Source organism: Chlorocebus sabaeus, chromosome 7, assembly GCF_047675955.1.
Source record: "Chlorocebus sabaeus isolate Y175 chromosome 7, mChlSab1.0.hap1, whole genome shotgun sequence".
In the NCBI taxonomy this organism is placed as follows: domain Eukaryota; kingdom Metazoa; phylum Chordata; class Mammalia; order Primates; family Cercopithecidae; genus Chlorocebus; species Chlorocebus sabaeus.
Window position 1 is genome coordinate 30,913,515 of NC_132910.1, and position 26,103 is coordinate 30,939,617.

At 36.3% G+C, this 26,103-nt stretch overlaps 1 long non-coding RNA gene across 1 annotated transcript in view; it reads left to right on the top strand.

The window, feature by feature from the left end:
* LOC140712077 (uncharacterized) overlaps window positions 1-4,941 on the top strand; it is a 78,898-nt gene extending 73,957 nt beyond the window's left edge. The window contains exon 4 of the long non-coding RNA XR_012093533.1: window positions 3,617-4,941. This is a non-coding gene — a long non-coding RNA (uncharacterized lncRNA). The remainder of the gene's footprint in view (window positions 1-3,616) is intronic.
* Window positions 4,942-26,103: the final 21,162 nt, after the last annotated feature.

Sequence of the window (26,103 nt, forward strand, 5' to 3'; positions counted from 1 at the left end):
GGGTAATAAATAATTACTCTACTAACGTATTGCTCTGAAAGAAACTGACATGAAGTAGTTTCAAATTAACCGCTGATAATTGCATGCATTGTTTCATACTTATTACTGCAATCTGATTAACATGCTACTGAATAGAACTGGCAGGAAAGGTTCTTTCTGCTCTATTTTAACTTGTTGTAGTTAAAAACTTGGCTAAATGTGAAATTTACAGAGTTAGAAAGTTAAATCCAGTGCTGAGGAAAATAGGATCACTGTGGTATAATGAGTTTGACCACTGCCAGAATTTTTATTTTATGAATTTATGTTTGATAAATTGACATATTTTTTAGAAATCCAATAGGAAAAATGTCCTTTATTATATACACAATCTATTATAGATTAAAACGCTATAAATCTCTGATATGAAGTTTTTCAGTAAACTCTTCAACATAACAAAAACAGTGCAACTTTTCAATGTAAAATGAAATTTGTAAGAATAAAAACATCTCAATTTTGGCCTTGTTACTAAGTTTGCCATAAAAAATCTAAATTACTATAAAATGGAACTTTAAAAATGGTGTGTATTTGCTATTATAATTGTTATTCCTACTTATCTTCCCAAGATAAATGGGATGATATAGAAGGACAAGTGAAATTGTTATGCTTATAAAAGTAGAGTTAATCAGTTACACTAGTGAGTGTTTTTATCATAGCTATCCCGTGCCTCTGTCCTAAGTTCAAGGGTAAATTATCTACTGAAAATGGTATGTTGATAAAAGTTGCAAATCTACATTTTATGTACCTTAATTATGCAATTATGCATCAGTCTCCATGCAGCAAATGCGTATGTTGTTCTATGCAGTTTACAGTTACTCACTCATTCAATTTTAAATGACACGATGGTACTACTAATACTCCTATTTTAATAGATGAGAAAACTGAGGCACAGAGAGGGTAAGTATTTTTCTCAAGGTTTCAGAGCTAATATTTAATACACGGCAGAGCTAGAATTCAAGCCCATGGTGTCTGACTGTAAAAACCATACACTTAGAACTGGGCGCGGTGACTTATGCCTGTAATCCCAGCACTTTGGGAGGCTGAGGCGGGTGGATCACCTGAGGTTGGGAATTTGAGACCTGCCTGATCAACATGGAGAAACCCTGTTTCTACTAAAAATACAAAGTTAGCTGGGCGTGTTGGCGCATGCCTGTAATCCCAGCTACTCGGGAGGCTGAGGCAGGAGAATCGCTTGAACTTAGGAGGCAGAGGTTGCGGTGAGCCAAAATCACTCCATTGCACTCCAGCCTGGGTAACAAGAGTGATACTCCCTCTCAAAAACCAAAAACAACAACAAAAAATGCTCGTTACTGATATACTATGCTGTCTCAGCATATGGCCCTGGAAGACACGTTGTATCAGCAGATAAGGTAAAATGTATGCTTTTGGAGGGTGGCATTGAAACTGATTCTTACGTTGTTATAACTGTGAAATGTTGGCCTGAGCTTTGATTTATAACTGATACTGTTCCCCAGCTGCACACAGTTGATCTGTCTATGGTCTTCTGGTCCTTCCTTGGATCCCTATGTCTATCCTTCTTTCTATGGCCCAGGGTTTACTCAGCACCCTGAACCCTAGAAGTTCACTTGTAATCACTGGTTGGCTGTAGCTTCCTCATACTGGCCTGGGCTGTACACACGTCTTTTCAGTTCTGAGTTTGATGACCCCACATTGGTGACTTGGAATCAGCCAGGGCAAGAGTCTTTACAGCATGGAAACCAGCAAATGCCTTCTCCCCCGTCCCTTACCCCATCACTATGGCAATCTAGTTATTCACACAACACTGCTATGATCTACTACCATTCATACCCCAGGATGGGCATACCCCGAACATGGAAGTTTTCATATATTTTTACTGTATGCTTCCATATGGCATTATAATATTAACATTTATGGGTCTAAGCCCTTCCTGGACACCAAAGAAGAACAACAATAACAACAAAAAAAAATGGCAGAATCTCAGCAATACAGCAGCAGTGGCAAAATATGACGTGTGCTTTCCCTTACAATTCTGCATTTATTGCAAACATTACTAATCACTCATGACATGACAGAGCCTGGCCCCAGACCCAGAATCCTCATCAACATAGCACTCTAAAGTCTCAACAGCCACTTCCAACCACTCAGATTTTGTTCATGAGATGAAATTATTTAATGTCCCTCTTAGAATCAGAAATTCTCATTTCTCCCTAGGATATTCCCACCCTGTATTATTTATAACACTTCCCTAAGTGATAGAAAGATTTCTAAAAATGATGACCATGAAAGAAAACTTGTTAAGTTGCCCCCAAAATTTAAATATTTAGAGCATAAGATCCATCCGCTATTCTGGCTGGTAAAATCAATTATGCAATACTCTACAAAGTACTTCGGCATTTGTAATTTTCCTAAGGACTCCATGCTCACGTACTGATATTCACCCATAATAAAACATATATGTTTGATATCAATATTCCTTTGTTAGTCAATGGAAATATATGAGTTCATTGTTCATTGAAACCAGCTCAATGGTAATATTCTTTGACTGGTGATTAAAAGAAAGGAGCTTTGTCTTGCTACAGATGTCAAAATTCTATCATTAAAACATTTTCTGAATATAGGACAGAGTAAGAAAAAGTTTAAAATGTTACTTATTATTTTTTCATCCTCCTCTTTTCTACCTCAATCTCAAATTTTTAGAAACAATTCCCTTAATTTGTTCTAGTTTCAAAAAGAGAATTGCACGGATATATGGAGATACATTTATAGAGTTTGAGTAGCCTAGAGGTATGTATAAAGGGGAGCATTAATCTATCAATACAGTGAAAAGCATCTATAAGTGGTGAGATTGTATGGCCTATATCTGATATAAATAAGCTCACTTAATACCTACATATATAGCAAAGACTACTCATAATCTCAAGAGATTACTATCCAGACATGTGAAAATGGTATATTCACTTGTAAAATTCCCAAATAACATGAAGAATGTATAAATGCAAATTGAGAGGTTTACAACAATAACTGTCAGAGGAAAACCTGAGCTAACTGGTGAAAGTTGTTAGAGGCAAGGTTCTGAAGCATGAATGAGAATTGGATGAATGAGAAATGAGAATAGAGGGAATGTGAGAAGGCCTGCATGAGCAAAGACTCCAAAGAAGGATAGTGCAAATCTTATTTAATGGAAAAACACATCAGAATAGGGGCATTTGTAGTGAGGGTAGTGGTCATAAAGAGTAGGTGACTTTGAATGTCAAAACAAAAGAATTGGGTTTTATCTAGAATTGTGTATCCTCTCAGTCTATGAGGCCATTATATTTTTATCTCATGTTTTATAGGCAGAAGTATACTAATCTTTATATGAAGCCTTGCAGAGCAAGGGTAAGCTTCTTATCTAATGTTACAGGAGCTGTGAAACAAGCATAGGATTAAGACTTAGAAAGCATGGATTTGAATTCTGGGACTGCCGCTTACTAATGGATGATTTTCGCATGTTGCTTAACCTCTCTGAATCTTAGTTTCTTCATCAAGATCATAATAAGTAGCTGTTGAGATTGGAGAGTGGAGATAGGATTAATCATGCTTCTTTCTTCCACTCCAGTTCTGAAACCAATTGAGAGATCAACACAAGTTTTGGAGAGGAGATCAAAATATCTGCTTCACTGGCAGGAGTTTTGGATTGCTGTACAAGGTTCAGATCTGTAACATAATCAGGCTTCGTAATCCTGAACCAAAGTGGTTGTTGTATCTGGTAGTTGCCACCTGAGAACTGAGTGACCTGTTTCAAGCATATGTGAGAGGCCTTCTGGAAATGCCCGGAAACATTTAGGTAATGGGATGAGGTATTTCAAAGTTGAACTTCAGCAAGAGCAAGTGGGATAAAGGGCAAAAAGCAGTACATTCCTTTCAAAATGGCCCCATTTTAAACTGCAGGTTGGAGTAGACAATGGAAATATGTGACACATAAAGAAACTGGTGAGACTATTAAGCAGAGAGCCCTGTGGGGAGAATTAAAAAATGGGCAAGAAAAATTTCTCAGACACGGTGATTCTAGAATTGAAAAATCATAGATTCTTTATCTTCTCTCTCCTTTAAGAGCTTCCAGATGAATTCTTGGATCTGGCTACTGAGCAAATATATGAATAATAACTGAGGATCAGCTGGGTATAAGAGGTTTCCACCAGAGGTCCATGAAAACCAATGTTTTTAAGCATCTATTGGGCAACTACCATAAACAATCAGCAAGATGTTTTAACAGTTGATTCTGCTGGCGGCCCAGCCAGTTTTTAACTGTATCATGAAAACTGGCCTGGGGGTACTGTCTGAGATTATTCCAGCCCTGCTTTTACACCGCCAGAAATTCCCTTTCTGTTACAAATTTCTACCCCAGTGAGGTTTGCATATTTTTGGCATTTTCGCTGTGCATCAGTGAATCAGCTAGCCTACAGGCCAAGGAAAGAGGAAAAATAATCCCAAATAAAACTCAACCCACTTAGGATGTCTTCATCTATTTTTCAGTGGGGAAAAATACAGCTGGACTGAGTGACTTCAGTCCAAAGCAAACATTACTAGTTGCTTCATTTTTCTAATTTTTGTTTCTGACTCTCAAGTTTTGGAGGGTGTAATAAAGACACAGCCTCAGCAATGTCACTTAGAAGATTGAGTTCGTTATTTTGCAAAGCTTGGGTAGTGACACTTCTGCAAAATGCACAAGCACATGAGCAAACAGAGAGATGTGTGAATTCAGGAAAGCAGCCAAATGCACATCAGAGCTGAGGAATGTCACAGTGAAATGAAGAAAACTTGTAAACACCTATCAGTATTTTTAGGTAGAGAATGTTTTAACATATTGCCAATGGGTGCTGCCTGTGTGTTCCTCCCACTAGGCTTTAAACTCAACTGATATTACAGGTGATTTGAAAACAATGAAAAATGACAGCTTTATTAATCTAGATGGTGTGTGTCAGAGAGAGAGTGTGTGTGTGTGTGCGCGCACATGCACGCGATGTGTGACTGCTGCATATACAGACTGTGCATTTTTACTCTAGGCCTTGCACAGACGAGGGAGCCCTCTACTGATTGGAAATTGTACTAGATGTAAACTATAGAGGGATGCTTTCAGTGCATTGCTCGTGTATCCTCCAAAATCCAGGTATTTTGCTTATTTATTTTTCAAATTATGACAGCACATGCTTTATTTTTGAAAAGGAACGACAGATGTCAGTCATGATAAGCATACAAGTATATGTAATTCCTTGTATTTAAGGTAAAATTCTTTGATTAAAAATATCTACACCCAGTCTTCAACCTTTTAATATAAAGACAATTTTGCTGTAACACAATTAAACCACAAATGCCTACATGACTATGATAACAATGTGTGACAGAGATGATAGCCATATTTATCTATTATCATGGTTTATCACACATTATTTTTCCCTTATGCATGTATTTTTTATTTTATACATTTTTTTTTCTCAGAGCATAAAGACAGTTTTAAGGGTGACAATTTGAACTAATTCATGTGGATAGGTTTGTATGTGCTATATTTTCATATGCATATTTAAATCATATTATTAAGTCCTGTGTACAGGCAAGATTAATATTTAGTTGCTTTTATGTTTAGATACCTGATTTTTAACCTCATGTCTTTATAAAATAATTATAATTCAACTTTTCAATAATTTAAATGAATGATAAAAGTAAAATATGGCTGGGTGCATTGGCTCACACATATAATGCTAGTACTTTAGGAGGCTGAGGCAGGAAGATCTCTTGAGTCCAGGAGTCCAAGACCAGCCCGGGCAACATGACAAAACCCCAGGTCTACAAAAAATGCACGCCGGTGTGGTGTTGCATGCCTGTAGTCTCAGGTACTTGGGGGGTTGAGGAGGGAGGATGGCTTTAGCCCAGGAGGTGGAGGTTGCAGTGAGCTGAGATCACACCATTGCACTGCAGCCTGGGTGAGAGAGTGAGACTCTGTCTCAATAAATAAATAAATGAATATAAATATTGTTTAGTTATTTTCAACATCACTGGCCTAATCCTATTATGGTAGAGTATTTCTTACGCTAAACATATTTTTTAATAGATTGTTTATTATTAGAGTGCCAATCATTCTTATTTTTAACAAAGAATTAACATTTTTCTTGGAAGTTAGCTTAAATGTTTATTAGTTTTATATATGAATCTTACAAGGGAGCCTTTATTAAATCAATTCTTTTAGAACTAAACTCAGTGTGAGTCTCATTCTCTACATAACCTTAACCCTAACCCCAGTTGAAGGCACTGTACGTTGTTGAACAGCTACACCTGGAATTAACATGGCAGCATAGCTGACTGGGACATGAGAGTGACGCGGCTTTAACATCTGCCATCTTTTGACCACCAGCATTAATTTTGTTTCTACATCCAATGTCCTCATCCCTCACCAATCTGTCACTCTTTCTGTGGTTCCCACATTACAGAATAGCCATTGCTTTTATTTCATTGAGGATAAAACACAAAATGTCAACCTAGGATGATCAATTTACTCTGCCATTAACAGCCACCATTTATGAAATGCCTACTGTGTGCCAATCCCTTTTCAAAACAACGACCCAAACCTTAGAAATCTGCATGGGAAATGTCACTATTCCAGTTTGTTGGTTGGTATTCTTTTTGTTTGTAAATGACAAATCCTATTCAAACAACGTTAAGCAGAAGAAGGGGACTTTATTACAAAGACACTGGAGTATCTCGTATAATCCCAAAGGACAGGTATTGCTTTCTCAAATGACATGTCCCAATGGCTTCACCAAGGTTTCATTTATTTCTTACTATGGGTTCACTGAATGTTAGGCGTGTTTAAAAACATCAGTCATTGTTTCTGGGTATTAAACTACAATGATTTTTGGATATGGCTAATTTCTAATATCCCTAATTTTAATTTTGTTTAAGAGAGAAAATCATTTTTTGCTGATTTTTCTCTAATGTTGTTCACACATATCTGAGTAAAAATAAATGCCAAATCAGTTTATATACCAGTTAAAGCATTTCATAAACTTGCTACATACCTTGTAATGCTTTCAAACTAAAGGAGTAGGCAATAATCAACTATAGTAAGTGCTATAGAGTTTCACGTTTAGTTTTTATTTCTGTCACTTGTCTATGATTCCACAACAAAGCTCTGGCAACAGTCTGTGGTATCCCTTCCCCTTGTGGCTGAATGGCTGGTCAGTGCAGTGACGGGGGAAGTGATCACAGAAGGAGGGTTGGCAGGATTGCCGCTGCAGCGGCTCCTGTGCCTGTCCTCATAGTTTAAGCTTGTCTCCACGTTGCTGATGGAACAAGTGGTGACTCTCTGAATGTAAATGCTCCCAATCTAGTTTAATTTGCCAGCATCACTGGAATCTCCCTTTCATTCTAGCTTGTCTACTGGACTCTGTTTTGAGATTCTGCTCTGGTCTGCAGCTCTGCATAAGAATGCCCTGTATATTAAACCTGAATAACAATAATTCAGTGTATTGATGGACAACTTACATTATTAGCATGCAGCACTGGGATTAGAATATTAGGTGGTGAGATCAGGGATAAGGTGAGATCAGATCATTTAGGATATCTGGTTTCTCTACATTACTGAGGTCATTAGGGACAGGGATGGGAAAGGTTGAGTTGGATATGCATTTCACTTACAGTAAAGACCTGCTTTAGTTAGACTGTTCTCCTATCACTAGATAAAAATGAGATCCTAATGTACAATTTGTTGGGGAGTATGTGCCATTCACATACCTATGTATATAGCATTCCTTAGAACATAACCCCAAATACAGTGCAATGCCCTAGAACTGCCATTACTTGAATTTGCCTAATAATAGAGATGGATCATGCAGGGTCTGTGCTCTGTTCAATGATCAGAAATGGATACATAAAATTTGGGCGCAGATATAAAATTTGTACAGGCAGAGGAAATTTAATCAAGCCTGAAAAAGAAATGATTACATGTTACTTTTTGGAAGGAATCATTTAGTATGCTACATTTCCAATGAGTTAATTTAACTGTCTGGGGAAAAAAATTCCGTGAAATATTATGCTCACGTACACTCACCAAAGGAACAGCATTATTTTAATTTGGAAGCTGTTACTCCTCTTCATATATAATCGCTAGGTGAGCAAACTGATTTTTTCATATCATACAGTTGGCAACCGAATAAAAACAGGCAGTTACCCCGTATGTATATTTTCAGCACATTTTGTCTTGTGATAGGATTGAGTTCTAATGCTTTCTCTTTGTTATTCATAATGGTGTAATTTTTGCAATATACTTCAAAGTGAGGGGCTTTCCAAACCTTGTGGCTGAAGGCCTTGAAAGCACACTGTCGCAGGGGGTCATTGAACTGAAAACATGGTTCTGGTTAGCGAGCACAGCCAGCACAGGGGTGCAATGCATTCTGCCCAGAGAAGGCCTGGACGGAGCCATTCGGTTGAACATGTCTCAGCTCTAGTCACCTTCCCAGTCTAGGAATGACAAGAATACTTTTTAATCACACAGCCGATTTGGTTTCACTAAAATCTGCTGTAAACTCCACTGTAAACTCCATATATTGCTTCTGGAAATCTCTTAGACATTCTATTAACTCTTGAAACCTGATTTCATCTCCTGGACATTGGTTCCCTTCAAAACCTGATGTCTCTTGAAATTTAAATATATAAAGAATAAACTTACAACATAACAAATATATAAAAAAATAAACTTACAGTGGAGATGCTTTTAAGAATAAAGTAGGTAATGTTCCTAAATCATTACCTTCAGTGCCTGGGACATGAAAAGTACTCCTAAGACATCATTATTGCCATGACTCTTCTGGGTTTAGTATTCAAGTGAAATTTTGTCAACTGTCCTTAAATCCCAGATAGAATACACATCAGTGCTAAATAAATTTAACTACTCTAGGTGTCAGCATAGATAATCATATAATGATATGAAAATTTAAAATTCAAAGTCGGCAATTACTTTTCCATCTGATTGAAGGAGTTAATGGATGATTGTGAACTTGGTCACCTGTTTTACTCAAGTGTTTCAGTAGGTAGGGTACCCTACAGAGATTAAGACTTAGGGTCCCATGATTTGGAGTCAGAAACTTGAATTCAATTCCAGTTCTTCCATTTAGTGGCCCTATGTTTCAAAGTGATTCACAATTGCTACAACATCCATATTCTCTAACTCTTCCTAAATACTCCTCTTTGACAAGAACTCTGCAAAGCCATTTCATATACAGAAAGAAGAGCAAAAGTTAAGAATGCAGAATTTAGCATAGGACAGAACTGGTTGGGTCCCGTTTTTAACATTCACTAGCTATGTGACCTTGGACAACTTCCCAAACCTCTAAAACTTAGTTTCTTCCTCTGGATACTAAAATTAAAAATAGCATTAATTTTATAGTTGTCTGTAAAGATAAGATCAATTATAGAAGAATGCTCATAGCACAGTGCTTGCAACATGCTACATTTTGAAAAATTACTAATTTATTTTATTATTTTCTCATCACTAAAATCGAAATAATTTTATCTTCTTTGTCTATGCTATAGGTTGTTTTGAGTATCAAATGAGGCAATGTGGTATATAAAACTATACATATAAAAAGGAAATTTATAAATGATTTTCTTGAATTTTCTTGGGCAGAAACATACTTGGAAAACAGTGCCAAATGCTAAGGCTTAGAAAATGTTTTGCCAGAAGATATGTTAATCTTAAGGTTCTCTTCTGTCTACTACTTTAACAGTAAGAAAGTAAAACTGGGACAGTAGTTACTCTTACAAAGCTATCACTCTCTGTCAATGACAAAGCTACATTGTCCTAAGTCAGTAAAGTAAAACTTATTGAAGTCATATATACAAAATCACCATCTCAATTAATTTTTTCTTTTTCAATTAATAAATGAGATACTGTATATTGTTGTTGTTCTTATTATTCTCCAAATAGGAAGCCTTTAGTTTCTGAATATTTTATCTCCCTTAAGATTCCCCGAAAATTAAAAAAAAAAATAAAAAGAAAGACTATTAGCCCAATGGTAGATATTCATTAAAACATATATACTTAGAAATGGGATTTTTTTCATAGACAGATTTTATGTTTTTTATATTCTCCTAGGCAGCTTTCCAGATTTTCATTCTTGAATTGATAATCTAAGGTCTGATCACCGTAAAGAATTTTGTTAACAGTGTATTAGAGTCTTAAAATAGTTTGGAGAAATTTAAAATATATATTTGTATGAAGTTACTATGCAGATGCTGCTTCTGTCTTTTCTTCCAAAAGTCTCAAAATTATTGATGCAAATAAAAAGTGCATAATATTTTAATATATGTTTATATTGATTTTATGAGACTCATCTGAAAATATTTACTACATTTATTGATATGGAATTTAAATTCAGGCATTTTTTCCCATCGTACTGGCCAATTGGATGGAATTTTATCCAGATTGAAATATTCAAACAAATAATAAATGCACCCAAAGAGACATAAGTAAAGTAGATATAATGATAAAATTAAAATTAACATCCTCTAATTCCTGGATTGATCGTTAAATGGGAATATTTTCTAAGGATCTATCATTAATTCTCTTTTCTTTTCAATAACGCATTCCATGAGGGAGATTGCATCCAATCCTTTTACTTTAAATTCTACTCTTACTCCAAGTGATTTTCCATTTTCTACCTTTCTTCTGAGGTTCATATTTATATTTTCCACTACCCACCAGAAAATTGTACCTGTGTGTTCTGAATAACCATAATTGACCTATCTTCTTTACTCTTTGTCATATGCCTGTTTCCTTTATATTTCCTATACTATTGAATGCCCCATTATCTACCTAACTCTCCAAAGCAGAAATCTAAGCTAATTTATCAGCTTTTATCCCCACCAACTTCTACATCTAAACATTTCACAGCCCTGTCCACTTTATCACTGAAATAGCTGTTTTAGTCCAGTTTCTAAGCTCTATCTCCTTCTCTGGTGTGATAAGGAGGAAGATGGTCCCAGGCTTTGATGGACCAAGATCTATTGCCTCAAGGACAGGGCAGTAGTAAATTTTTTTAGGAGATTTGTAGGGAGTCAGCTTCTTTTCTGAGATGCCAGCTTGCTGGGACCAGTCTTGGACAAGTGACCTTTTATTATTCAAAAATTATTGGATATTGTTCTAATCACAGTTACTGAATACAAAAAGTGACTCTTTTACTGCCCTGCTATCTCTTTGTTTCAACCCTCATTCCCCTCCAATATAACTACCTTTGTCAAAGTCATATTCTTAAAATACATAAATGCTCATATTACATACTTAAAATCCTTCCATAAGACTCCATTGTTCGCTGAAATCCAAATCCTTATGTGACCAACATAATGACCAGGCCTCACTCCACAGACTTAGGCTTACAATTATTCCCATGACAATTTTTATATTCTATGCAATGCATTTCATTGGGTATTTTCTTCTTACACTCAGTTTTAGGTTTGCAAATTCTCAGTGATTCTCTTAAGAGTTTGCCTAAATATTTCTGTGAACCTCTTCTTGACAGTCTTTTTCTGCATTTCCCTCCAGAGTTGTACAATAACACAGCCCTGTCTGTGTGTCTATCATACGTATATTTGTAATTGTTCCCTTATAGATTTGCATTTACTACTAAGTTGACTGTAAGCTCTTTCAGGAATTTTGCCATTTAAATCCCTGTACTTAGCCAGTCACACAGTAATCAGTCAATATCTGTTTTAAATGAATGAATGTGTGAGTGAACAGGAAATGAAGTAGGCTATGCACTTGGACTAGAAAATGAGCCCTCTTCTGTGGTTCACTAATGTCTGCACCTTGCGTGAAAATTTTTTGAGTATAAAACTAAATCAAACATTTTTCTCAAAAAGGAGTATTTCTCACAGACATAAAGATGGGAGCAACGGACACTGGAGACTTCCGAAGGGAAGAGGGCTGAGCGCAGAAGGACTGCTTATTGGATGCTGTGCTCACTGCCTGGATGATGGGATCTTCTCTACCCCAAAAGTCAGCATCATAGCGGGTTCCCATGTGACAGACCTGCATTGCTCCTCCTGAATCTAAACTAAAAGTTGAAAATATTTTTTAAATGTTGTTTCTCCATCAATTGCTTGTCCATGTAGTCATTGATTGTATTAAACACACTAGACAAATGAGTTTTGATTTGTACACTCTTCTAAGGTAGTCAGACTCATTATTTTTGTAGTTGGTAAGAATAAACTTTAAATTTCCTCCTTATAATAGCATTTTACATCCAGAAATTATAATTTATCTGGGAATACATTTCTTACATCATTCAGGGTTGATTCTCCCCCTTATAAATGTTGGCTGAATTTTGTTTTCAGCAACAGGATTCATAAAGAACTGTTCAAAGCTAGAGAGAACACTTGGTTCAAGCTATAAAATAAATGAAAGATTATAGAGGGATGAGGTGTGTATATGTATATGAAGTGTGTGTGTATGCATATATATGTGTGTGTGTGTTGTATGTATAGTGTATATTCTGATGGTTTACTTTGGAACATAAAAACATCTTGTAAAACATCTTTTTTGTACTAAACAGAATTTCATCACCTCTGCTGGAAAACTAGAAAATTACATCTTTTGCATATTAATTTATGCTGTGATAAATTAGTTTGGGTTATTGTTACTTCATTATTTTTCATAATTTTCCTACCCTCAATTTATTCAATTCAGTCTCAGAGTTATAGCTTCTGGTACTTGACTCTAAAATTGTATATATGTCGCTGAGGCAAAGAGATATTACCCACAAGGGCTTACAAAATAGATCCTAAACTTTAACACTTGTCAGAAGTATTAGCACTTATCAAATTGTGCATTGCTGTTTAAATAAAGCACTTGTGACTGTGTCCCTGTAATATGAATGTTACTTGACCCAGAAAACTATTCCTCCTGGAAAACATGTACAATATCTGCCAAAAAGGCACTTGGATACTTTGTTGTGACAAGACTTATTTCCTCTCTTGGGCAAGATTTGAAACCAGAGCCAGGAGAATTTGTACTGGTCAGTAATTCCCAGACAAATTTTTGGATAAGACATGAGGAATTAGCCTCAGCCTCAGCCCATTTCCATTTGGCTAATTTTCTTGCACCTGTTAAAATTGTTCTGCATGCTGAGTGGCCTTTATACTCTCCAGATAGTTTGACTCAGGCCACAGAATCCTGAGTCTATGCATGATTAAAACATTGATATGTCCTGCCAGAGTGCTTGGCTTTATTTTTCAGTGCACTTGGTGCAGAAACCATAAACTGGACTGAATGCTTACAGGTAAAAGGTATGAATCTTTTGTTATAGGTGGGTGTTGCTCTAACAAAATAAAACGCTGAGTCTCTGGTATAACTCTACTTTATTCTTCTAATGGCTACTGTAACAGGAATGAGTTACAAATGACGACAAATAATAGAAAGTTTGACCAAGAGTAGTATAAAAAGAGAAGGGTTTATTTTTCTTGCATGACCAGATATTGAGGGGTAGGCAGGCCAGGCTGACACAACAGACTCTGAAAAATCTCTTTCACTGTATAATCCTAACATCTTGTCTTTCATCCTCATGCTTTTCAGATCATGGTCACCAGATGGCTGTTGCCCTTCCAGGCTTCCAGCTCCTATGTTCCAGACTGAAGAAGAGGTTGAGAAAAAGGGTCAGACATCTTTCTCCTAGTGCAGCTTTGTTTGATTAGGAAGAAACAATTCTTCCCCTGAGATTTCTGCCTGCATCTCATTGGCCTGAATTGTGACACCTAGTTATTTCTGTTTCACTCTCTAACAAATGTAGAATGTGTTAGTGAGGAAGACTGGAGTAGCATACTTAGAAATGGCAACAAGCAATGCCTCCCACAGCTGCACAATATCCCAGTTTGTCAGAATCTTCCATGTGCTCCTTCAGATCTACTCTCTACCCTTCCCACTCTGCTGTGTACTCTGGAGGCTGATCTCCAGGGCTACATTTCACAGGCCACCATTGTTTCCCAGGCCAAGTTCTTTAGAAATAGATCCTGAGGTGGGGATTTGAGTACACATGACATATTGAGAGAGTGCTCCCAGGAGCAACCCTCAGGGGAGTGAGGGAGGTAGACAAGGAATGAAAAGGAGCTATGGAAGAATGTGGTTTTAGGTGAAATCTAGCTTTGGCATGATCCCATGGAAAACTCTGGAGTGTAAATTCTGATGCAGAGCCTTTTCTAACTTGGGACAAGAAAACAGGGACTTTGCAGAGCCTCTTCAGTCAGTCCTGGGCCATTGGCCCCTAGGTGGGGAAAGAATGTATGATTCCCAGGCACCTCCAGGTAAGGTGACCTCAATCACCTAATGGTAAGCCTTCTGAGAAAGGTGCAGGTGTAAGTCTATAGCAGAGGCACCTGCAGCAACTGAGGAATAAGCACACCAACCAAATCATTGAGGGGGATCTCAGGGCTCTGGGCTGCATAGCAACAGCTTCTATCTGTACTTTCTGGCTTCCACTAACTTTGGCCAATAGAGAGCTAGAACAGGTGATGAAGGTATTTCCCTTGGCTCATTCCCTGCTGGGTTTCTTCCCAAGGATTCTTGGACAAGTGAGGAAATGTCATTTCATGAATGTTAAACTAATTTGACTTAATTTATAAAAGATATGAGGCATATCAGAATACTTGAGCTAAACAACAAAAGATCATCAAGAGTAAATAATGATCTTTCATGGAAAAGAAAATTTATTTAGAATTTTTTCTGTTCACAGTTATTGAACAAAAATAACTACAAGCAGATACAAGTTTGAGTATTTCACTTTTTAAAGATTGTTTTTTAATAAAAATCTAGAAAATAGAGGTTTTCCTAAATCATAAGAAATTTCAAACTATATAACAAACACGACATTATCTTCAAATACATAGAAGTAAGAAGAACATGGAAATATTTATATAACCATGAGGAGAGGAATCACATACAAATTATCCCCCAAACAATTTTTCTACAGACTATTTTCTTGTCATTGTGTATCAAGTGTAGTCTTGAATTAAAGAGAAATTTGAAAAAGAAATAGCAGTATACTACATTTTATAATTTTCTTTATAATATTCCAGTGCTTAAAAATTTTTAAGTCAAACTTAAATACTCTGTGAACCTAGCTATTGCTTTAAGAGGAGGTGAAATTGCTGCATAGGGGATAGTGACTTATATGATACATTTAAAATATTTTGCAATAAATTCTATGATAATCATGCATCCAATTCTACCCTATTGCAATGATTAAACATAATTTATAAAATTCATGATTAATTTCTGAATATAAGGAATACTTTTAAAATGTCATTAAAAAATCCCAAGTTTTACTTTGTCAACAAAATGAAGTTTCTCTAAATGGAAACTTATTAAAACAAACCATCAAAGAGCTACAATATTCCAAGAAAGAATGGCTAATCTGTAATTGCTACAAATATTGCCAAATTATGTGAAAATAGTGATTACAACTACATAATTGGTGATTTTGCTGAAATGAAAGTAAACATAAATTTATTAAAAACATGTATTTGTGAATTATGTATCTTCATTTTATTAATTGTTAGAGCACAGCAGGCCTGAAGAGAACATTCAGAAAAGCACAATAATTTAATTAAGCTCTCTTGATATTTTACTGGCTTGCAGTCATCTAAAAATACATAGCTTTATGCATACATATGCATTTGTATATACATTGATCTTGTTGCTATTAAGGTATATGATCAAGATAAGAGAATAGGACATGTTTTATTTATGAGTTATTTGCCTTATTTACAACCTTTAAATATTAGATGTGTCTTATGTCATTTTCCATTTGTTGTTTTGCTCTAGTCACACAAATGAGAGCACCTGCCTCTTTACATATTCAAGAAAAATTATAAATACTTATCCTTTGAGGACATTTTGGGTGGTTTTAGCCATTTCAGAAAATCTTATCTTCAGTTCACAGTGATTTAAAGATTTTTGGTTTAGGATTTAAAGTTGTTAAGTTTCCTCTATTTGAAAAATATAAATCATGGAAGTAATACTATGTAGGTTCAGAGCAAAGACTTTAAAGACAAATCTCAGTTTAAAACTTGATCTCATCAATATTATCTAAGAAGATGTAGGCAAGTTAATTAATGTTTTTTTTTTTACTTTAATTTCAGCTCTGAATTCAAGACAATTTAATTACTTCATTGGGTTTTTGCAAAGACTCTTAGTCTTCAGCTCAGTAAATAGTCATATAGTGACTGTTATTAATGTCATGTCAACAAGGCACGTGGCTGGATAGCACACACACCAGACTTGCCAGAGCAGCATTCTAAGATGGGACTCTGGTTGTCTATGCATTCTCAGGCAGACACAGAGGACTAGTCGAGCCAGACTTCCAACCCTGGAAGAAAGACTGTTCCCTCTGTTGGGGGAAGTTCTTAAGCAGGAAAATTACAGAACCCTCCATCAATTCCCTGGCTTGAGCAGGGGCTGGGATGCAATAGCAGTGTGATTGTGGAGGAATCTTGTCTCCAGCCTCATCTTTCTAGCAAGTGAGTGCACATGTTTGGAGGATGGAGCATCAGTCTCCTCAACACTATACCATCAGGGGGCTGCAGTCCCAGGCACACAGAGGAGCTGAAGGACAAGGGAAGCTTGCTGCAGGGTTTACCACTTACACATTTATGTTGCGGGAAGCTCTGTCTCTTCCTCTGGTGTGATGAGGAGGATGATGGTCCCAGGCTTTGCTGGACCAAGATCTGTTTCCTCAAGGACAGGGCAGTAGTAAATGTTTTAGGAGATTTGTAGGGGATCAGCTTCTTTTCTGAGAGGCCAGCTTGCTGGAGACCAGTCTTGGACAAGTGAGCTTTTATTATTCAAATATTATTGGATATATACTCAAAGGAAAATAAATCGTTCTACCAAAAAGACTTATGCACCCATATGTTCATCACTGCACTATTCATAAAAGTAAAGACATGGAAACATAGGTGCCCATCAATGGTGAATTGGAAAAAGAATATGTGGTACATATACACCATGAAATACCATGCAGCCCATATCGAAGACTGAAATCATATCCTTTGCAGCAACATGGATGCAGCTAGAGGTCTTTATCCTAAGTGAACTAATACAGAAACAAAAAACCAAATACTGCATGTTCTCACTTATAAGTGGGAGCTAAATATTGAGAACACATGGACTTAAAGATAAACACTGTGACCTACAAGACGGGGAAGGGTGGGAAAAGAGAAAGGTTTGAAAAACTACCTATTGGGTATTATGCTTGATACCTGGGTGACAGGTTCAATAGTAACCCAAGCCTCAGCATCAGGCAATATACCTTTGAAATGAACCTACACATGTACCACTAAATCTAAAATGAAAGTTGGAAAAAATATTTAGTATGTATATATAATTTCTACGTGTATATATAATATGTGCATTTAATATGTGTATATAATTTGTATGTGTATATTTAATATGCATATATAATTTTAATTATGATAAAATGAGCTTATATTTTCATTGACTACCACTTACATTTTGGACTATCTAAGCTTGAATAGTAATTCACTTACAATCTTCTATACAAGTGTGTATGTGGAAGGCACTTGTTTAATATAGAGCTACATTTTATTCTAATCTATAAGAGATCTTTAAAAGGAAAGTGCAGTTTGTAAGTGCATGTATTTTTAATGACAAGGGAAAAGAGGTCACAAATAATTACAATTAAAAATGTCAGTATAAAGAAAGGAAGGTGGTAAAATGTTTTGGTATAAGAATTTATGACTGAATAAAAAATTATCCTAAAAAGCTGTATTTTGAGATAGGTAGATGATCTGATCATGGCTTTCACTTTTATGTGAGAACTCTGTACAACAAATTCATCATGCAGACAAATGCAAAAAAAATAATAATTTAAGTAGCTGATCTTTCATGTGCCAAAATTCCACCCCAAATTGCAGATATAAACCCTTGCCAACAAGAGTTTATTTTTAAGACTCGGACAGTCTGTTCACTGTGGCAATTCTAGCAGGTGCCATCAAACCACTAATGACATAGAAGAGAAATGAGAAAGAATTGACTTGGAGTAACTTACTGATACTACATTGTAAACCAATGTCAAGCATGCATTGTTCCCTTAGAGATATTAATAAAGTTGGTTGAAGAATATATGTGCTTTAGTTCTATGAGACTCCAAAAGAGATGCCTATTGCTCATTTTTTCCTTAAGCATGTGAAATTGTTAGTCAGTGTGCTCTTGCAAGGACAAGTTAGATTTTTGTTGTAGGATACTCAGTTTTCTTCCTCCCCCGAAAATGTTCATTTTAGTGCTTCAAGAAATAAAGAATTAAGATTGGTAATTTGCTTGTTTATAAGACTTGGGTACATGGTCTCACAGCCTATCATAGATCAGGGGAATAGATCAGGAGGATTCTCATTCCTGCCACAACTGAATGTTATTCCTGGAGCAATACAGTCCCCCCTTGGGCAAGGCAGAATTGATTTGAGAGTATCTTGGAATAATCAATTTTATATATACAAGCATAATGTTTGCTCCCTTCGTCTGTTTTAGTCTACTGCAAAAGTCTGGGGGATTCTGACAGTCTTGGATAGGTGAATACAAGCAGGTTGACCCGGGCCTAGAACTTAACACTATTCTTTTTTTTTTTTTTTTTTTTTTGGTTAAATTTATTTATTTATTTATTTTTCCTTTTATTAAAATTTATTTATTATTATTATACTTTAAGTTCTAGGGTACATGTGCATAACGTGCAGGTTTGTTACATATGTATACTTGTGCCATGTTGGTGTGCTGCACCCATCAACTTGTCAGCACCCATCGGCTGGAGACCATCATTCTTAACACTATTCTTAATAATTCATCATGACCCACATCTTTCCCTCCCACCTTTTGTGTACTATCTTCTCACTGGCTTAAGCTTGCTTTGTTCTATACAAGCTAAGGAATGTTGACATTTTGTCCTGTTTTTTTCCAATTTAGAGTATCTGATCCTGACTACTGCTGATCTTCCCTACACCTCATAAGCTAAGTTCTTCCCTCTAAACGCTGGCCCTGATTTTGACCCCACTACTCCAGACTTGTCACTGCTTGTTTGTAATGACTGTTCTCTGTTGAGCCACACAGACTGAACACCTCCATGTGGGCTCTTATTATTTATAATATTTGAGTTTCTCATTCAGATAAGTTTTATTAAGTTATAAAATGCTTACAAGAGTTAGGTAAATACACAAGTAGGGAAGAAATGAGGCCCAGGAATTTTCTTCGTTTTCCCCCGTGACCCTTCTTACACTATCAGAAGTGGAGTAGGCTTAAGACCCAGAAAACAATCCTATCTGGTCTCTAAACAAATAATGTCTGGCAGCAAATACATGCTGGAAATTTTTATTTCAATAATTATTGTTAAGAGTAAAGTATACTTGTTTTAAACCATAGGCAGGTATAACAGTTACTTTTCCTTCTTTATAATTAACCATTACATTCAAGTATATTCTACACTGAACAAGAAGTCATTTCAAACAGTAGGTGCATGAGAGAGAAGAGACAAGTTAAAATGGGATAGGGAACAGTTACTTTCTAGTGTTATTTGTAGGCTAGCATGGAGCCACAGGCCCAAAGAGAGGCTTCTGAAAAAAAAAAAAAAAAAAAGTACTGCGAACACTTAAAGGAAATTTGTATTATTCTGACAGAAGGCACCCATATTGATTTCCTAAAGAAATTTCAAACATGGTGCTACAAAAAAGAAAAAAAAAAGAAACAAGAAAACAGACTTTTCTACTTGAAATAGTAAGTGATAAAGAAAAAAATGGATGAAAGCCATACAAGAGGCTTAGGATTATATAATGAAAACAGACTAATTCTCTGGAGAATGGACAAGTTCCTATTAAAGATCGGTTTAAAGAATAATTCTGGGTGCATTACTATATCCACTATGCCTTATATCAACACATAATATGGTGGCTAGTATATTAAAGTTTATTATGTGTTTTCACTTTTAACTTCTCAATTAATTTTAATAGTGACTATGTGAACTTCACAATTCTGCCCCCCCATTTTATTTTTTAGTTGAATAAAGTGAGACCCAGAGAGCTATCAATAAGGTAACCCCCAAACAGGCTTGTATTAAAAGCCCAAACTTGATCTCTTGACTATTGACTCTAAAACTTATGACTCTTTCCTTTACCCTTTTTACTTCATCACAGCTAGTTTATACAATGTTGTCATGAACCATGAAAATTAGAAAAGACCTTACAGATCTAAGTTGTCCAAACTTTCTTCCAAAGCAGGATAACTCTGTAACTCTGCCAGTGGTCCTGCCCCAGGATTAGAATTATTTTCATCCCATTGTTGAAGTGCTCTAAATCATTGCAATATTCTTTCATATAAGGAAGCAAAATTTTACTTAGAGTGTATCCTGGTGAACCAAGTAATAGCTAATGTAGTTTAAACGCAATGCCTTTAGCTTTGGATTTTAAAAATAATCTTAAGACTAAACTTAAGAATAATTCTACTCTAGAACAAATAGAGTTACAGCAAAATTTCTTATCTTTGGTGAAATTGGATGAAAGACAGAATGTGCTCTTTAGCCACATGAAGACCCAGATTCAAATCTTAGCTTCATCCTATGTTAGTTCTTACTCAATTTTTTAAAATCTAAAATGAGTATGATAACACCTTTCCCAGGGTTATTGTTAATATTGATTAGCATATGTGCCAAGAGGACACTTTAGTAAACAACTATTCTTAGTCATGGCTAATGACTTTTACTCACAACAACCTTATACAATAGAATATGAATTTTCTAGTTTGGAAGTATTGTTTCTGTAACCAACATTTTGATGAACTACCTTACAGTTTATTAGAATTCCAACAATTTATTTTTATTTCTTGAGAAACTCAGAAAATACTTAAGAACAAAGTTAATGAAAGAATAAATAAATGGATTAGTGGAAACCTACATATTTACTTGCATAGGAGAAGGTTTTCACTCGGTATATGCAAGAAATAAGTTTTCCTATCCCAAATGTTTTCATATTGGCATTCAAGAAAGGGAACATTTGAGGTATGGTAGGGTGGCCTATTGCTGCAGGCTTATCGTTTCTTTATTGTTGTTTTCCCTTTTCCACTCTAAGGTCTTCATACACCCCTCTAAACTAGTGAAATTGCCTGCAAGTTAGTAAATGTGTGTGTTCTTGAATTATTCTAAATTGAGAATCTTGGCAATTAGGGTTTGGGCATAGGAAGACATTTAAGCATCACAATCATTCCATAATGCAACTATTTCAGTTTATTTTGCTCCCTTAGGTCTTATTTTTTCCTAAAGTAATAGGTCTGGTTGACTGTATTTATGATATCTAATTATAATTCTATGTAGGCAAGGCAAGCCTCTGATGAGCTCACAATAAAAAAGTGTTCATTTTAAGCAAATAAATGAACTCTAATTGCTGCAACGTGCCTCTGGTTTAGGAGTGTCACTGACAACAGGATAGACCAAAATTATGCAATTTATATATTTGTGTGCCCTCATTAAAATCATGAGAACCATTAATGTGTATAAATGATAGAGATTTCCAAATCTAAAATTATGCTAAATATCCAGTGTGGTCTAAATTGTGCAGATTGGAATTATGGCATATACTTTTATGACTCTGGAGGTCTAATTTATGAATATTGTTACAAGGTTTTTAATGGAGTGAAAATGAAGTCAAATTAAACTTCTTCCTGGTGTCATTAAAGCTCCAATCACAACACATAGACTAATAAATGTTACTTTTTAGGTAGTGACTGTCCCATCAAAGCCTCTTTAATTTGAGTGAAATTGTAATAGGGAATGTTTTGGACACTAAAGAAAATCATAGTATACCAGCTCCATATAGAACACACATTTTGTTCAACATTCAAATTTTGAGCTTCTAGTTTATGCAAGGCACTGTATTCATTGCTGGGCAATATATACAATGTAATGAGGCAAAGTCTGAAACTTAAGGGATTCACAAACTACTAAGGTGCCGTCAGTTGTGAGAGGCACCCTTATTTCACGTAACACAGAGCAGAAGAAAACAAAACAAAACGCTGCCAAGTAATTATAAGGTATCACTGCATTCACTGAAAGATGCATGCCAATTCCAAATATGTTTCAGTGTGAAAATCTATCCTAGAATTCATGAAATATGGTGGTTGAGAACTCGAATATAAACTATGCTTTATCAAGAGCTGTAACAAAGACGCAACATGTCCTGAAAACACAGAAGGTAATATTGATTTTGACCAGAAGATCAAAGAAAAAACAAGTATGTGAATCTTTGAAAGAAGACTAGAGTTTAGCCTTATGCGTAAAGGGTGGATAAAAGAACAGCACTCTCATAAGAGAGAATGGATGCTTGAAAGTTTGGAGAACCACAAGAATCATGTAAAAGTGAACAATAAGCCACATGAGAATACTAAGAAACAGGTGAAACAGGTGACAAATTGAAAGTTTTGTCTGAGGCATTCATATACAATAGAATGCTGAACCGTATGAAACATTTCCAAGGATTTGGCTGAAAACCAATTATCTGACTCTTTTGAACTTCTCAGCATATCAAATTGCAAAAACACTGAAAAATAAAAGTGGGAAAATTAGACAGAAGGATTTCTTGAGAGAAACCTGCACTGGGGGATCTCTCCCTGTTCCATTATTACTTCTTCTCCTCAATTTAGTGAGAATTTCAATAGGGGGTCACCAGAGGCTTTAATGTGTGTATCCTGTCCTCAGGGATATGTCAGACTGCAACCAAACTCTGGCCCCATGGTCTTTGCAGCAAAATAGGAGTTACAGCTTCACTTATAGCTAGTCAGATATATGTAAATTTGAAGGATGGGCCATGGAAACTAAAGTGGGTTAGTTGCTTTGAAAGGGATTGTATCCAAGATGGTAGTCTTACATACTGAGTGAACCTCCAGCTGTGAGAGGTTATGTGGGACCACTAAGAGATGAAATAAATTTGGGGAATGCAGCTGAGGGAGACGCCTTGCTCCCATGGTTAAATGCATTCAGAGAGGCTTAATATGAGGAAGAAATAGTAAACATTGATCAGGACTAGAAAGCCTAAAGCCATCTTATTTTAGCATTGGTCGGTGAGACTTCCCTTACCCCCTCTCTCTCCTTCCTACTCCAGGTTCCACCTTGGTGTGGTCAGAAACAGCAGTTGACTAGTGAAGGAGGAAATGAATGAACAAAAAGGAAAATCTCTCTTTTCTACAGTAGTTTCTCACAGGATCCAGCATAGGCAATGAAAAGAGATTTGACTTCATATTAACTTTTGAGTTTTGATTCATCTGTTTTACTGGAAAATTTAGTCACAGAATTTAGATTATGCATATAATTTAAAAGGAGTAAAAGAAAGAAAAAATCTAACAGGAAGAAAAAGGTTGTGAAGTTGTCTAAGTTTGCATCTAGGAGCAGGGGAAGGAGAACACATACTGAACAGGTTTAACGGGATGGTGAAAGATTAAAAAGCAAATTACTTGTATAATAGCATCTCATTAATTCTTTTCAACATATAGGTTATTCAAGACAAAAAGAGGAGTTTGGATAAAATGGCATAGGGCTGACTTCTGGACTAAGAATTCTGGATTTTATTCTGCAAGCTGGTGAAGAGACATCAAAGGGTTTTGAACAGGAGACTGACAGGATTACATCTCTGTGTTACAGACTTTAGTTCTTTGCATAAAAGTGTATCCTCCCTTATATTATACACTTACAGAGGGCCGGCTTTGTTTAACTTGTCCTACATAACTTTCAGTACTGAAAGTGAGCTTTATACCGTTGATGAGGTTGCTATTAAACCTATGTAAAACCTCTGTGCTAGCAATAATTTCGAGTATTGTTATAAAAATCAGATGAAAGAACTGGATATCATAGGAAAATTTATAACAACTAAACATATAGAAGAGATTTTTTTAAAGGCCTAAAGAAAGGATGTTGTAATGGTTAACTAGGAGCACAATAACATTGCATAATGAAACGAACAAATTCTCAGAGTCTTATAATCATAAGGTTGTATTTACTTAATGTGCCTATGAGTTAGCTGGAATTGGCTGATATGGACTGGGTTCAATGGGGGCAACTCAGTTCTGCTTCATGAGTCACTCATTTTTCCCTTGGGACCAGCAGGCTGCCCCAGACACGTTATCTCACAGTGATAGCAGAGATGCAAGAGGACAGGTAGAAACACAAAAGTGCTTTTAAAGCCTTAGGTCATGACATGCCAGCTAACATTCAATGACTAAAACAAGTCACATAGCCAAATCTAAGTTAAAAGGTGAAAAATCAGTTTATAGTTTTTGTGGGAGTAACTGCAAATTCACATGGCTAGTTAATTTTATATGTCAACTTGACTGGGCCATGTGGTGCCCAGACATTTGGTAAAATATTATTCTTGGTGTATCTGTGAGGGTGTTTGTAGATGAGATTAATATTTCAATCAAAGCCTGAATAATACACATGGCAAAGGGCTTTCATACGGGGAATGGTGAAGACTCAGGGCCACTAATATAACCTACCTACATACTTACCTAAATCAGTGCCATTTCATAAAAAAGAGATAAAATATGTTCAAAATACAGACCCCCCACCACACACAGAATCAAATACCATGCAACAAATGCCACAGTTATTATCAGTAATACCAACAATAGTATTGCTGAATTTGATGTCTGTGAGATAGGGTAGGTGGCCTTAAACCTTCTTACTGAAAATCTAAGAGAATATTGAGAAGGAAACTATATGTTATTCAATAGTAGTCGAATTAAGGCAAGTTCTAGCCAGATGGAGGTGAGGGCAATGGACATTTCTGCTCGATTGTTTGGTTTTTATCAGTATTTGCTTTACTACTGGATACTAGGGGCCCCACAGGAGCAGGGTGTTGATTAGATCTCCTTCAAAACCTTGGGTATGAAGACATGTCTGAATTAGGCAGGAGTGCTAGAGTCTAGTGCTTTTGCCTGAGACTTTCTACTTAGGCAATCTCTCCAAGAGTCTCACGCCTCAACGCCTAAAGCACCAGGTTTAGGTGCTTTTTGTGGAAAAAGGAGGAAGTACAGAATACCTTATTTCTCTGCGACTGTGCTCACCCATGTGTGTCATGCTGCTTGTATTAAGCTTTATATTTATTTTGCGTAATAGTTCTTTTGCCTTTATGCCATCTATATTATTTTGTTTGTTTTTATTTTATCTTCATTTAATTTTATAATTTTATCCTTCTATTATTCTCTTTGAGCAAATTATAACTGTGTACTTTCTTGTATTTTAAGTTTCTTTTTTTAACTTGACTTTTAAAAATAGCAGCCCGAAAGCTAATATCCCCTAAGGGTAATGTGGATGGTTAGTGCCCTAGCCCTTCTCTCCACTAACAGTTCGTAGTACCTCACTGCAGCCTTTCTTTAAGAGACACATCTTGGTGTGAAACACACACACATACACACACACGCACACACACATACACACACATATGCACACACACACATACACACACGCACACACATACACACACACACACACATACACACACATACATACACACGCACACACGCACACACGCACACACATACACACACACGCGCACACACATACACACACGTGCACACACACATACACACACACACACACACACACTCTGCAGCTACAACCGAGCTGCAAAGCAGGATGGAGTGCAAGGGAGTTTTCTGCTTGATTCTGTAACCCGGCTTGACAAACCCAGCAGAAGATTTACAGGAGTTCTCTGTCTCCTTCTAAAGGAAGGTGGGAACAGCAGGTAGTGGAAATTGGGATGCATTGCCGGGGCGACAGGAGGACAGCTTGTACTTCTTTTCTGCCAGGGCTGTCTGTGTTCTCTGCCCAAGCAGACACAATCAGTTTCTAGCGTAGGCTGTCTGGCACCAACTGTATTTACCACGGTTTATTCTTGGGATTCCTCTAAAAGGGCATGTGACATTTTTTTTTCCAAAACCAAAGAAGGACCTGCTAAAATGTGGGGATGGATAATGGAACCTACTTGGGGCCCAATTCTGGGAGCTCATTTGAACCACAAGGG